This window comes from Coenobita brevimanus, chromosome 110 (assembly GCF_032717465.1).
Source record: "Coenobita brevimanus isolate Jiangsu-jjx chromosome 110, ASM3271746v2, whole genome shotgun sequence".
Classification (NCBI taxonomy): domain Eukaryota; kingdom Metazoa; phylum Arthropoda; class Malacostraca; order Decapoda; family Coenobitidae; genus Coenobita; species Coenobita brevimanus.
In genome coordinates, this window is record NC_137063.1 from 8,401,251 (window position 1) to 8,415,789 (window position 14,539).

The following is a 14,539-nucleotide window of genomic DNA, read 5'->3' on the forward strand; positions in this document are numbered from 1 at the left end:
CCTTCCCCCGCCCGGACCCTGTCACCCCCGTGTGGTTGTTCAGCTGGCACCCCGATTTCCTGAACCCCTCACCCCCACCCATCCCTGACCCTCCCCCCTGTCCCCTCCTTTGATCACCCTAGTTTTATCTGTTTTACCTATGGTCCCCCCCCCCCATGATCATCGTTTCCTCCCCTCCCTTCTTCTTCTTCATCCTTCACTCACTTACGCTTCTTCCGTTGGTTTATTTCATCCTTGGTGTGTTGATTCTCTCTCTCTCTCTCTCTCTCTCTCTCTCTCTCTCTCTCTCTCTCTCTCTCATTACCAGTGTTCTTACTCTTCGGTGTAGCTCATCTTTCTTTATACTTCTGTATCGCCTAGTTTTAGTTTGTCTTTTTCTTTCTTTTCTCCCAATATATTTTCTTCGTGCTTCTCTGTCCCTTCTCTTACTTTTCTCTCCCTTTTTCCTCCCTTTCTAACCTTACTTTTCTCCTTCTTTTCTTTCCTTTTCTTCCATCGTTTTCAGTTTATCTTTCCTATCTTTTTCTCTTAGTCTTTTTCCCCACCATTTCTCCACCCACTTTACTCTTCTTCCATTTCTCTACCTCCTGTCTTTCCCTCCATATTCTCTTCTTTTCCCTCCCTGCTTTCCTCTCTCTCCCTCTTATTTTTTTCGATACTTTTCCTTTCCCTTTTTAGTGTCTTCTTTTTCCTCCCCTCTTTTCTCTTCGCCCTATTTTTATCTTTACTTTCCCTTTTCTATCTTTTTTTTTCTCCCATCACATTCCTACACAGAAGAAGTAACTGACAGATAATACTGGTGTATATAGTGTAGGTTAAATAACTGATGTGGATACCCAGACAGTTTGGTAGACAGGAGGATATTTTATAGATGATATTTGGGTAAGAAGATAGGCAGGTGGACCGAGCTGAGGTTGAGGGGCAAGGTTAGGTTACAGGTAGAAGAACAGAGAGAGAGAGAGAGAGAGAGAGAGAGAGAGAGAGCAATACCCACGTGCCCACCAGTTGGTCTAACAACTGCATATTTTACTTTGCCCTGTGACCTTGACCTTTGACCGATTGCTCTCAAAATCGGGTACATTCATCCTTGCTATACCCTGAGCCGCCCACAACCTTTGGTCTGAATCAGATCGAAACTGTCAAAGTGAACATTCTCAAGTGACCTTTACCTTTGACCTTTCCCTGTGACCTTGACATTTAATTATTGTCAAAATTGAACTCTTATTTTCACCTTAAGCCGAAAGCTTCCACATTTTTTTTCTAAATTGGATAAAAACATTCAAGCTTACTTTGCATTGTTGCCAGAAACTATACGTTAACTCCTTGGTTGACCCTCAACTCTTCCATAAAGTTCAGTCCAAATTAGATCAAAAGTGCCTTATTTTTTTATTTTTTTGTTAACATACAGACACACGGAACGAACTTTGACCTTGCCCTATGGCTTTGACCCTTGACTGATTGTTCTCAATTGACCCACGTCATTCTTGCCTTATGCTTATGGTCTAAATCGGTTAAAAATTACTTAGCTTGACCTTTCTAGACGAAACTTTGATACATTCCTGTGATCTTGACCCTTGGCCTGTTGTTCTAAAAAAAAAAACGATTGACAGACAGACTACACAAACATGTATAAATAAATATACATAAATAATCGTAGCTAAGCACACCAAACTACTGTTAATTAGATGTATGGTGTGGGGATAGATATACCTACACAGGTGGATGGGTAGGTACACAGGCAGATAGATATATGGTGTGGGGATAGATATACCTACACAGGTGGATGGGTAGGTACACAGGCAGATAGATATATGGTGTGGGGATAGATATACATACACAGGTGGATGGGTAGGTACACAGGCAGATAGATATATGGTGTGGGGATAGATATACATACACAGGTGGATGGGTAGGTACACAGGCAGATAGATATATGGTGTGGGGATAGATATACATACACAGGTGGATGGGTAGGTACACAGGCAGATAGATATATGGTGTGGGGATAGATATACATACACAGGTGGATGGGTAGGTACACAGGCAGATAGATATATGGTGTGGGGATAGTTATACCTACACAGATGGATGGGTAGGTACACAGGCAGATGTAAAGGGATGAATATAGACATTGATAGACTGCTGGCTAGATAGATTAACGATAGATAGAAAGATAGAGAGAAGATTCATTATGTATTCGTACCCCGTGTGTGTGTGTGTGTGTGTGTGTGTGTGTGTGTGTGTGTGTGTTTTACGTTCATATCTTCACTCAGCCTATTGCTGTCTCTCCCTCTTCCATCCTCCTCCCCCTCCCTCCCTTTTATTTATACCTACTTTCGTCTCTTTTCCATCACTTCCCTTTCCCCTGTCTTTATCCTTCTTCCTTCCATCATTCCTTCCTTCTTTGCCTCTCCTTCCTTCCGGCCTTCCCCTTTCCCTCCCTCCCTTCCTCCCTTCCCCTTTCCCTCCCTCCCTTCCTCCCTCCTTCCTCTTCCTTTCCCTCCCGTATGCCTCGTGCACTATAATATTTACTTCTCATGATCAGTCCAAATCAAGTGTATCCTTCCAGTTAACGTCACACGATGTTATTCAGGAGAGTAAGTTATTAGTGAAACTTGGATGAATACAGACACTCGAGAATTTTTAGCAGAATATCAGATAAAAGGCTATAATATTTTTGTGTCAAACCGTCAGGGAAGAAAGGGGGGAGGGGTAGCTATTTATGTAAAGGATTCATTAAACTGTTACAATAAAGCAGACATTAAAGTAAATAGGGACACAGAAAGTGTCTGGGTTGAAATTAGTAACAATAGGGAGAAATTAGTCTTAGGAGCAATTTACAGATCTCCAAAATTAAGTAGAGCTGATAGTAAATACCTCTGGGAGGAAATTAGGAAAGCATCACAGTCCAGCTTAGTAATAATTGTTGGGGACCTTAATCTGCCAAGGATAGATTGGAGAAATCAGACAGGAGATGCAGAGTCAGAGGAATTTCTAGAGGTAGTACAGGATAATTTCCTTTATCAGTATATCAGGGAGCCCACCAGAGGTAATAATATACTAGATTTGGTTTTAGCTAATAAAGAAAATATCATTAGCGATATAGAGGTTGGTGGACGACTTGGTAATAGCGATCATGAAGAAATTAAGTTCAAATTTATTTGGGATGTCTGTTCCACTGAAAATACCTCCACCGTTCCTAATTTTCGTCTAGGAGATTTCGATGGCTTAAGAGCTTATTTTCGAACGGTATTCCACAGGGAGATTAGCTATTTGAGGGAATGTCAGGTTAGTGGGGATCCCCAGGTCATAGGTCAGGCGCAGGAAGCACGTGGGGACGTCCGTCAGGTATCTGTGAGGGGGGAGGTGGTAGATAGGAATGTAGTCCAGGTGACGGAAATTAACTCAGCTCCAGTACCAAACAGACGTTCGACCAGTGAGAAGTATAACGAGTTAATAAATATAATATACGGAGGCCAAGATAGATATATTCCTTCAAAACCGTTTAGAACTAACAATTCAGAACCAAGATGGTTAAACAACAGATTAAAATCTCTCATAGGCCAAAGGAAAGGAATATATAGAAAAATAAAACGTGGAGAGGAACACTTACGTAACCGGTACACAATTTTAAATAGAGAAGTAAAGAGGGAGATAAGAAAAGCAAAGAGAAGTTATGAAATTAAGGTTGCAAGTGAATCAAAAGTAAACCCCAAGGGTTTTTATCAAATGTACCGAACGAAAAATAAAGATAGGATAGGACCACTCAGAACAGAATCAGGTGACATTACCAGTGAAGATAAAGAAATGTGCTCCATCCTAAATAATTATTTCATATCAGTATTCACCAAGGAAAATCTAAGCCTGGTCCCTCAAGCAGCAAATATTTACCATGAGAATACGGAAAATATTCTTAGTAAAATAACCATTAGTAAGGAGGACGTATTGAAAGAAATTAACAAGTTAAAACCTCAAAAATCGCCAGGTCCGGACGATATATATGCAAAAATTATAAAAGAAACCAAAGAAGAATTATGTCAGCCACTTTTAACGTTATTTAATGACTCTTTAAGTTCAGGAGAAGTTCCAGAGGCGTGGAAAACCGCAAACGTAGTGCCCATCTTTAAAAAGGGTGATAAATCAGCTGCGTCGAATTATCGTCCGATAAGTCTAACGTCAATAGTAGGAAAAATGTTAGAGTCAATTTTGGCAAATAAGATTAGAGAACACTTAGAAAGATTTAATCTTATAAACGAAAGTCAGCACGGATTCAGGCAAGGACGATCCTGCCTCACAAATTTGTTGTCATTCTACTCGGAGGTCTATGAGGCAGTAGATAGCGATAAAGCTTACGATGTTATTTATCTGGACTTTAGTAAAGCTTTTGATAGGGTCCCACACGAAAGGTTAGTTAGAAAGGTTCGAGCACACGGTATAGACGGCGATATCTTAAAATGGATAGAATCCTGGCTGAAAGGACGAAAGCAGAGAGTATTAATAAATGGAACTAAGTCGGACTGGGGATTAGTAACTAGCGGTGTACCACAGGGTTCAGTACTCGGTCCCTTATTATTTATCATATATATAAATGATCTAGACTTAGGAGTCAATAGCAGAATCAGCAAATTTGCCGACGATACAAAAATAGGGCGTATCATTAACTCGACTGACGATTGCCATTACTTACAAAAAGACCTCGATACATTGTCCAAATGGTCTAAAACTTGGCAAATGGAATTTAACGTTGAAAAATGTAAAGTACTTAACGTAGGCAAGACCATTGGAGATACTAAATACAGCTTAGATAACAAAGAAATTAGCAAATCGGAATGCGAGAGAGATCTAGGAGTTATGATTAGTAACGACCTTAAACCTAGGCAACAGTGCATTAATGCGAGAAATAAAGCAAATAGGGTCCTAGGATTTATTTCGAGAAGCGTGAGCAATAGATCATCTAAAGTAATACTGAAACTTTATCTAGCATTAGTAAGGCCACATTTAGACTACGCAGTACAATTTTGGTGTCCTTACTATAGAATGGATATTAATTCGTTAGAAAATGTACAGAGAAGAATGACTAAAATGATACATGACGTCCGGAACCTGTCATATGAAGACAGACTGAAAAGACTAAGTCTGCATTCGCTAGAGAGGCGTAGAGTAAGGGGAGACTTAATTGAGGTTTTTAAGTGGATGAATGGTATAAATAAGGGAGATATTAGCAAGGTACTTAAAGTGAGCATACAGGATAGAACTAGAAATAATGGTTTCAAACTAGAAAAATTCCGTTTCAGAAAGGAAATCGGTAGAAATTGGTTTGGTAATAGAGTAGTAGACGAATGGAATAAGCTACCTAGTAAAGTAGTTGCTGCCTCTTCCATTGAGAGTTTCAAGCATAGGCTAGATAAGCATATGACAAATAAGGGGTGGATATAGAATAAAGAAAATATTATAACCAATACTAATTCAAAAATAAATTTTCTTTTCAGGTTACACTATGATAGTCTCTATTCTCCTTTCACACTTTCCTGTAAAATGTCCACGCCAGTTTTTCTATACGGCGTGGTGTTCTTTCTGACTTTTTCCTGCCGGCTTCGGCTGGAGGGTTTGGAGGGCGGGGGAGAGCCTTCTTCTTTGCTATCCTTATCTCATTCTAGTAGTTCAGTTACTCTTCTAGGAGCTGCCTAGCATGGGCCAACCGGCCTACTGCAGTTATCCTCTCTTCTTATGTTCTTATGTTCTTATAGGAGCCTCAGAGTTAACACCGGTACCATTAACCCTTTCATTCTCGGATCAACTCAAGTATTTTATTCCAACTAATACTAAAAATATTATAGAACAGAGAGTGAGTCATAGGAGCCGCGGGGAATTTTAGAGGATGCCGTGTGTACTATTTTTTTTTTTTTTTTTTTTTTTTACTGACGGGATCGAGTTGCTCCCACAATTTGAATACTAAGCCGTGTTTGGATGAAATTTCGATGAGTCTCCTTGGTTACTAGTCAGATCAACCCTCCGGTATGACTATACTGGCTATCGACTGTGCTGAAAGAGGTTAGGGATATTTGTTAGGTGATAACAAACCAACTACAGATTTCAGTTTTAAATAAGGGATTACACTTTACCTTTTGGTATCTGACACTTTTCTGTGATTTTATTAATATTATCATCATCATCATCATCATCATCATTACTTTTATTATTGTGGGGGAGGGAGGTGTCGGTGGAGGGAAGGAAGTGAAATGAAGGGGGATGAGGGAGGGGAATTTGGGAGGGGAGATAAGGTTGAGAGGGCAGGAGATGGGAAGGATAGGGAAGAAGGGAGGGGAGGATGAAGAAAAGGGAGGGGATATGGAAAAAAAAGTCAAGGCGGAAGAGCGGAGTGGGGGCGGGATGGGAGGAAAAGAAGAAAGACCAGAGAGGGAGAGGAAGAAAGGGAGGAAAGAGAGTGAAAAAGAGAGGAGAAGAATGAGGCAGAGTATGTAAGAAAAGGGAGGGAAGATTAAGGAACCAGAGGGAATAAGGAGGTAGAGAAGGGAAGAAGGGAGAGAGCAGTGAAGGGAAGGAGACATGAATAGGGAAGAAGAGGATATGAAAACAGAAGAAAGAAGACGACGAAGGAGAGGAAAGATGTGCGAAAAGGAAAGAAATATGAAGAGAGAGAAGGGGAAGTGCAAGAAACTGGAAAAAGAATGAATAAAAGGTGAGTGAAGGAACGAAAAGAGAGAGAAGGAGAAACAAAACGAATGGGAGGAGGAAGAGAAAGGGAGTGGGGGCTAAAGGGAAGGAAATGAGAGATGAAAGAAGGAATAGGGAAGGAAAGAAGGGAGAGATGGGGAAAGGAAGGAAACGTTGGAGGAAGGTAGAGAAGATAACTGAGAGAGGAAAGAAAGGGGGTTAGTGCTGTGTGTGTGTGTGTGTGTGTGTGTGTGTGTGTGTGTGTGAGAGAGAGAGAGAGAGAGAGAGAGAGAGAGAGAGGATGGAAAGATGTGAAGGGAATATCAAAAGGGGAAGGGCTGGGGGGAAGGGTAGGCGTTAATTATAAAACTCCTTTGGAATTATCTTTTATAATGAGAGAGAGGGAGAGACAGACAGACAGACAGACAGATAGACAGTCAAAAACACAGACACCCAGATTGATAAAACAACATTGAAGAGATTTACGACAGCTGTATGTGTGTGTGTGTGTGTATTTACCTATTTGTATTTACCTATTTGTAGTATACAGGAATTGAGCAATGCTCGTGTTGTCCTGTCTCCATATCCACATTTATCAAGTCTACCTTTACACACATGAATGTTTTTCTCATGCACCACCTCTTTGTCTAAGTCGTTTCAAATATTTAAGAATATACCTAATTGTGATATACACGGAATGTACTATGCTCGTGGGTTTCCGTCGCTGTTTCTCAATAAGTCGAATTTAACTTTAAACTCGTTTAAGTTTTTAGACTGGACGATCTCTTTGTCCAGGCTATTCCATAAGTCTATACTTCTGTAAGGAAAGCTATATTTCTTGATATCCTTCAAGCAGCTTGACTTTTTCAATTTCATTCCATGTCCTCTTGTTGCTCTCTTATCCCATACAAACAGATCTTCTTTGTCAATTTTATCTACTCCCACCATGGTCCTGAACACCGCAATCATGTCTCCCCTCTTTCTCCTTTCCTCTAACGAAGGCAAATCCAGTTTTTCCAGCCTCTCTCTGTATGACAGGTCTGTCAGACTGGGGACCATCTTGGTTGCTGTTCTTTGTATTCTCTCAATCTTGTTTATATCTTTCTTTTTGTGTGGGGACCACACTACCGCTGCATATTCTAACCTGGGGCGGATCATGGCCACTATCAATTTTTTCATCATTTCCTCATCCATATAATGAAATGCTACTCTTATGTTAGTCAAGAGCTTATAAGTCTCTCCAACTATCTTGTTAATGTGCTTTTCTGGTGACAAACTATCTTGGACCAGCACTCCCAAATCTTTCTCTTCTCTCCTTTTTGTGATTAATTCATTACCCAAAAAATAATTCAGTGATGGTCTCCTGGTACTTTTACCCATTTCCAATATTTTACATTTCTTTACATTAAATTTCATTTCCCACGTCCGGCTCCAATTGTGTATCCTATCCAAATCCTCCTGCAGTATTTTACAATCCTCCTCAACCTCTATCTTCCTCAAGATCTTTACATCATCAGCAAACAGACTCGCATAACTGTTCACTCCATCTACCATATCATTTACGTAAATCAGGAACATTACTGGCGCCAACACTGAGCCTTGAGGGACTCCACTTGTTACTTCCCTCCATCCAGACATCTTTTCCTTTATTACTGTCCTCATTTGTCTGTCTCTCAAAAAGTCTCTCATCCATTCCAGAAGTTTCCCCTTTAGTCCTCCTATATATTCTAGTTTCCACATTAGTCTCTTATGAGGTACCTTGTCAAAGGCCTTCTCTAAGTCTAAGTACACACAATCCACCCAACCATCTCTCTCCTGTACCACATCAATCGCTCTTGAGTAAAAGCTCAACAAGTTTGAAACACATGACCTTCCACTTCTGAATCCAAACTGACATTCAGCCAAAATATTCATCTCTTCCAGATATTTTATCCATCTGTCTTTCAGGATTCTCTCACACAATTTTGCGACCATGCTGGTTAGAGACACTGGTCTATAATTCAGGGGTTCTTCCCTGTTTCCTCCTTTGTAAATTGGTACCACATTTGCCCTCTTCCATTCTTTTGGCACTTTCCCCTCTTCCAGTGAGCATACAATTAAGCTGTGAATTTTATCCGCCAGTTGTTCTCTGCATTCCTTCAGTACCCAATTAGAAATTCCATCAGGTCCTGGGGCTTTCCTTACATCTTGAGTTTCCAGTAATTTATACACTTCCTGCACCTCCACTTTTATATCTTTCATCACCGGAACATTTCTAATCACTCCCTCCCCTTCCACAAGCTCCTTTTCTTTAGTGAAAACTGACTGGAAACGTTTGTTCATTATTTCTGCTTGCATTGCCGCATCCTTAAAGACCTCTCCATCTACTTTCAGCTTGGTGATTCCTTCCTTTTGTTTCAGTTTGCCATTAACAAATCTATAAAACAGTTTGGGTTCATCCTTGCATTTGTCAATTATACCTTTCTCAAAATTCCTTTCTTCTTCCCTACGTATTCTTGTGTATTCGTTTCTTGTTCTTTTATATTCTTCCTTTGTTCTGTCGTTACCTCTCTTTCTCCAATTGTTCCACGCCTTATCTCTCTCTTTTTTGGCTATCATACACCTTCTATTAAACCACTCCTTTTTCCTGTTTTCTTTCCCTCTTACTCTTGGTACAAATTTTTCCACTCCCAAATTATAGAGGTCTAGAAAGATATCCCACTTCCTCTGTATCTCTCTTGTTTCTCTGAATTTTCTCCAATCCGCATTTTCAAAAAAGTTTCTCAATCCTGTAAAATTTGCTTTGCCAAAGTTGTATCTTCCCTGTCTATGAAGCTCGTCTCTTGGCGTTTTCTATTAACATCTGGAACTCAATGACCACGTGATCACTTTTTCCCAAAGGACAGAGATATTCCAATGATTCTATTACATCGGGTTCTTTGGTGAACAGTAAATCTAACCTTGCTGGTGTGTCCTCACCTCGAAACCGTGTCTCTTCTTTGACCCACTGCGTCATCACATTATTCATTATTATATTTAATAACATAGTACCCCACGAATCCTCGCCGCCTCCCGAGTACCATTCCTCCCAGTTCACCTCTTTACAATTAAAGTCACCCACCAAAATTATATTATTGCTTTTCTCAATTATTTTGTGTGTGTGTGTGTGTGTGTGTGTGTGTGTGTGTGTGTGTGTGTGTGTGTGTGTGTTTGAGAGAGAGAGAATTGAGCAAGACTTGTTTCACCACCTACAGTGACTACGTCCTCAAAACATTCTTTCACACATTCTCTCTCTCTCTCTCTCTCTCTCTCTCTTTCTCATATCTCCTCCTCCTCCCCCTCCCTTTCCTTTCCCTATCCATTCCTTTTTTTCCTTTTGCCTCCACCCCCTCTTCATTCCTCTCCCCTCCCATGATCTCTCCCCTCCCCCTCTCCTCTTGGTATTCCCTCCCTTCTTTCCCCTCACCAATCATTTCCTCTTCATCCCCCTTCCCTCCTCCTCTCTTCCTCTCTCCCCTTCACTTGATCTCCCCTCCCCCTTTCTCTGCCATCCCTTCCTCTCCGTGTATGTGCGAGTTTGTGTGTGTGTGTGTGTGTGTGTGTGTGTGTGTGTGTGTGTGTGTGTGTGTGTGTGTGTGTGTGTGTGTGTGTGTGTGTGTGTGTGTGTGTATGTGCATGGTGAGAGGGTGTGAATTTTTTTTTTTTTTTATGAACGTGCTTGACTGTGTATGTGTTTATGCAAAGAGTATACGAGTATGTAATTATGTATATACCGGTATATATATATATATATATATATATATATATATTATGTGTGTGTTCATATTTCAGTATGCATGTATGATTAGAGTAGGTTCGTATAAGTACATGTGTCTGTGTGTACGAAAAGATAGCTTGTGTTGGTGTACGTGTAGAGGTATGGTCACATAAGTACGTTCACATGTCAACTTCACATCAAATGACATCAGGATTCTTGCGACGTATGATTGATATATTCGCTGTGTGTAAGATATTCCTGTACTGTACATACACCCTTTGCAGTGTGTGTGTGTGTGTGTGTGTGTGTGTGTGTGTGTGTGTAAGTACGAGTATGTGTGTGTACCAGTGAGGGGATAGTGTCGGGGGTAGGGGGGGTGAGATATGTATGTATGCAAATCAGTGTGGCTGGTGTGGCCCGGGATCTGCATAAACATTTGTTGCTGCTCCTCTTCTCTTTACTCCCTTCCTTACTTACTCCACCTTCATTTGTGGCCTGTATGACTTTACTTTCATTTGACTGTCATTTCCCTTACCATTTTCTTCGTTCATACTCTCACATACTGCAACTCTTCTTTCATTTTTATCTTTCTTCATCTGTCGCTTTATAAGTAGTTTCCTTTCATGTATCTTCTGTATTTACTATCATTTGTCCGTTTCTTTACTTAATTACCTTTTATTTGTGTACTTTGTCACTTTCCATCCATCTGTATCCCCTGTCTTACGTAATCTCTCATTGATTGTCTTTACTTACTCTCCTTTCTTTAATTTTCGTTTCTTCAGTCTTCTCCTTCATTTTCCCCATGCATTTCTCACTTACTCTCCCTTCATTTCATTTCACCATTTCATCTGTCCATCATTTTTTTTTTCTTAAATTCCTCTTTTATTTCGTTTTCTTTGGTGTCTGCCTTTTCATTTTCATTAGTTTTTCTTACATTGTCTTTCACTCTATTTACTTCTTCCTTCTTGTTTATTTATTTATTTATTTTTTGCATACATTCCCTTTATTTTGACATACTCCACTCCCATTTCCCATGGGTCAGTTTGTGCTTATTTGATTTTTTTTTTTTATTCTGTGTTTGTGTTTTACTTCTAGTAATGGAACGGACGAAAATTAATTGACAAGATAAGTGGTTTGCTGTTGGAAAGGACGCGTGTTTGATTACAGATGGGGACACAGAACAGTCTGATGATCTTAATATTCGTTAAAACAGACTCTATGGATCTTTTTCAACTCGGGCCAACATGTTTTAAAAAACACCTTTGCTGTTGCCATTACATGTCCTGAATGCGACAGCGCAAGCAAGTTAGCATGTATTCAGTATGGACGGTGGGTTTCTGTGCCGAATTGGTGGCATGTGAAGGATTGTGGCACGCAAAAGGACTGCTAGAGCTCTGGGAACCTAATGTTAGTGTTACGGCCAGACTGGAGTGTACAGTAAAATTAACAAATAGGATAAGTGGTGTTGTGCGTCGCGGCCGAGATAAGAGAAAGACCAGTAAGGTAGCAGAGTGGCAGCAGGAGATGGAGTGAGAGGATGAGGCAGATGGGGTGCCAGATACACGGGGTGATATCTATACATTTGTCTGGGCGGGATGGAACAGGCTAACAACCAATAGGCGGAGTGGAGAAAGTCGACACAGGCCTTTGTCTTGTAATGAATGGTGATGTGGCTGGATTGGTGGTGTGTTTGTTGGCGCTGATTACTTGTGTGTTGTTGTTTGGTGATTGTTTGTAGTTCTTATTGTTTGTTTACTTGTGTTTGTTCATTTTCTTGTTAATTTGTTTCTTGATGCTTTTATCTTTACTTGATTTGTTGATGTTTTTGTTTGACTTGTTTAGTTCGCTTGTTGTGTGTATATATTTCGTGTACCATTGTTATTGTTTGTTTTGTGTGCGTGTGTTATTTGTTCACTTGTACATGTATATTTTGAGTTTTTTTCTTTTTTGTTGATATTTTTCTCCTGTCCTTTTACCTATCTATCCATCTGTTTATCCGTAGATAGATAGATAGAGAAGCTTCCATGCATGTTTCTTGTTTAGATTGTGTGTGAGTTATTTACCCGTATGTTTGTTTTTTCATATTCGTTCAGTCAGGCTGATGTTTTTTTCTCCCTGCCACGTCGTCGTCGTCGTCGTCGTCGTCCCTTTTCCTTACTAATACGTGAATGAATACAAACAGAGGCAAAGGTGGAACTATCAACAGAGTGTCCAGTCAAACGGCTCATAAAATACATTCACTTATCATTCAGGCTTCATAGACCTGCACTCCACCTCACAGCCAGGGCGATCAGCATTAGGGAAAAAAATGTGTCAAATAGAGACCGGTAAGTTAAGAATGAGGTGCAACCCTTATCACATACATACATCCATACTTATATTCATAAATACATACTTACATTCATAAATACAGTACATACAGACCTTTATATGTACAGATATTTCAGTGTATACCTGAGTTTCTCTGTGCTTGTTTTGCTTGTCGACTTTGTGCTGCAATTACATTTGTGTGACTATTTGGGCTTTTTATTTTTTATTTGCTTTATTTTTATGCTTATATTTACAAGTATTCATTATTATTATTATTATTATTTATTATTATTATTATTATTATTATTATTATTATTATTGTTTATTATTATTATTATTATTATTATTATTATTATTATTATTATGTTATGGTAATCCCCAAAACAGTATTACTGGTACTGGTGGTATAGAGGTGGTGGTGTAGTGGTGTGCGGGCGTCAGTCGGGGTGCCAGTGGTGCGGTACATGGAATGCCTAAGAGGTTGTTGGATCATACAGTGCCGCTGGGGACGTAGGCCAGTCACCAAGCCTACCCTTATGTGCTGTGCACTGCCACGGCGCACCACCACACTCCACCTTGGGGTTGGACTGTATTTATAATAATATTAATAATAATAATAATTGCGAATAACAATACTATTCCATTTATTACTCTTAAGTAGCTATGCAGGGACAGAACTGTCTGGTGGATCTTTGTTGAAACCATCCCCTCACATGATGCGGCAACAGGAAATGCAGATAGATAGATAAATAGGGTAGATAAATAGATGGATGGGTAGACAGACAGTTATATAGGTAGCGTTTTTAGCCCCTTAATTATTTAGAAATTCTTGTTATATCCCAGTTGTTATTTATTCAACTCAGGAAAAGTGTTTGATACGTAAGAGGTACATTATGTCTGTATCTGGCGCATGCTTCCAGTACAAGCCTCTGAAAGATGGTGATGATGATGGAGATTGTGTTGATTTTGATTATTATTATTTTGATGTCGGTGATAATAATAATAATAATGATGATGATGAAGAGGATAACTCACTGAACCAATGAACGTCCTTTTCATTTAATAATATCTCATGACTCACTTTAGGCCAGACATTCTAAACAGCTTGATAACCTTTCATTGCGAGAGTCCCTTCAGACGTTGGGTATAATAGTGACGAGGCAGAAGGAATAAAATATAATGTCATCGGAGTGAGGAGGTCAAGGAGATGGTAGCCTTGAGGAGGGTTGTATTCTTAGTATGTGAGGGAGTCAGGGGTTACTGTCATGTTCTTGGCTGCCGTCTTGTTTTAGTGCTGGGTCCTGATAAGACCTCTCTCTCTCTCTCTCTCTCTCTCTCACACACACACACACACACACACACACACACACACACACACACACACACACACACACACACACACACACACACACACACACACACACACACACACACACACACACACACACACACACACACACACACACACACACACACACACACACACACACACACACACACACACACACACACACACACACACACACACACACACATTTCCTTTTCATTGCTGATCTCAGTTATTTTTCTTGATTCACTCGATCTATAAATTCCCCTCATTTCATTGTCTCCTCCAAAACACTCTCCCCTTATTTTCCATTCTCTACTCCTCTCTTCCCCAGATCTCTCCTACCTTTATCCTAACCTCTCCGCTTCCACTGTCCTCACTCCTATCTTCCTGCAAACCTCTTCATCTCTCTTCCCATACACCTCCCAGTCTCTCTCCTTTCCTTCCCTACTTAACCGGATCTTTCCTTCCATCTCTCCTTATTCCTTCCT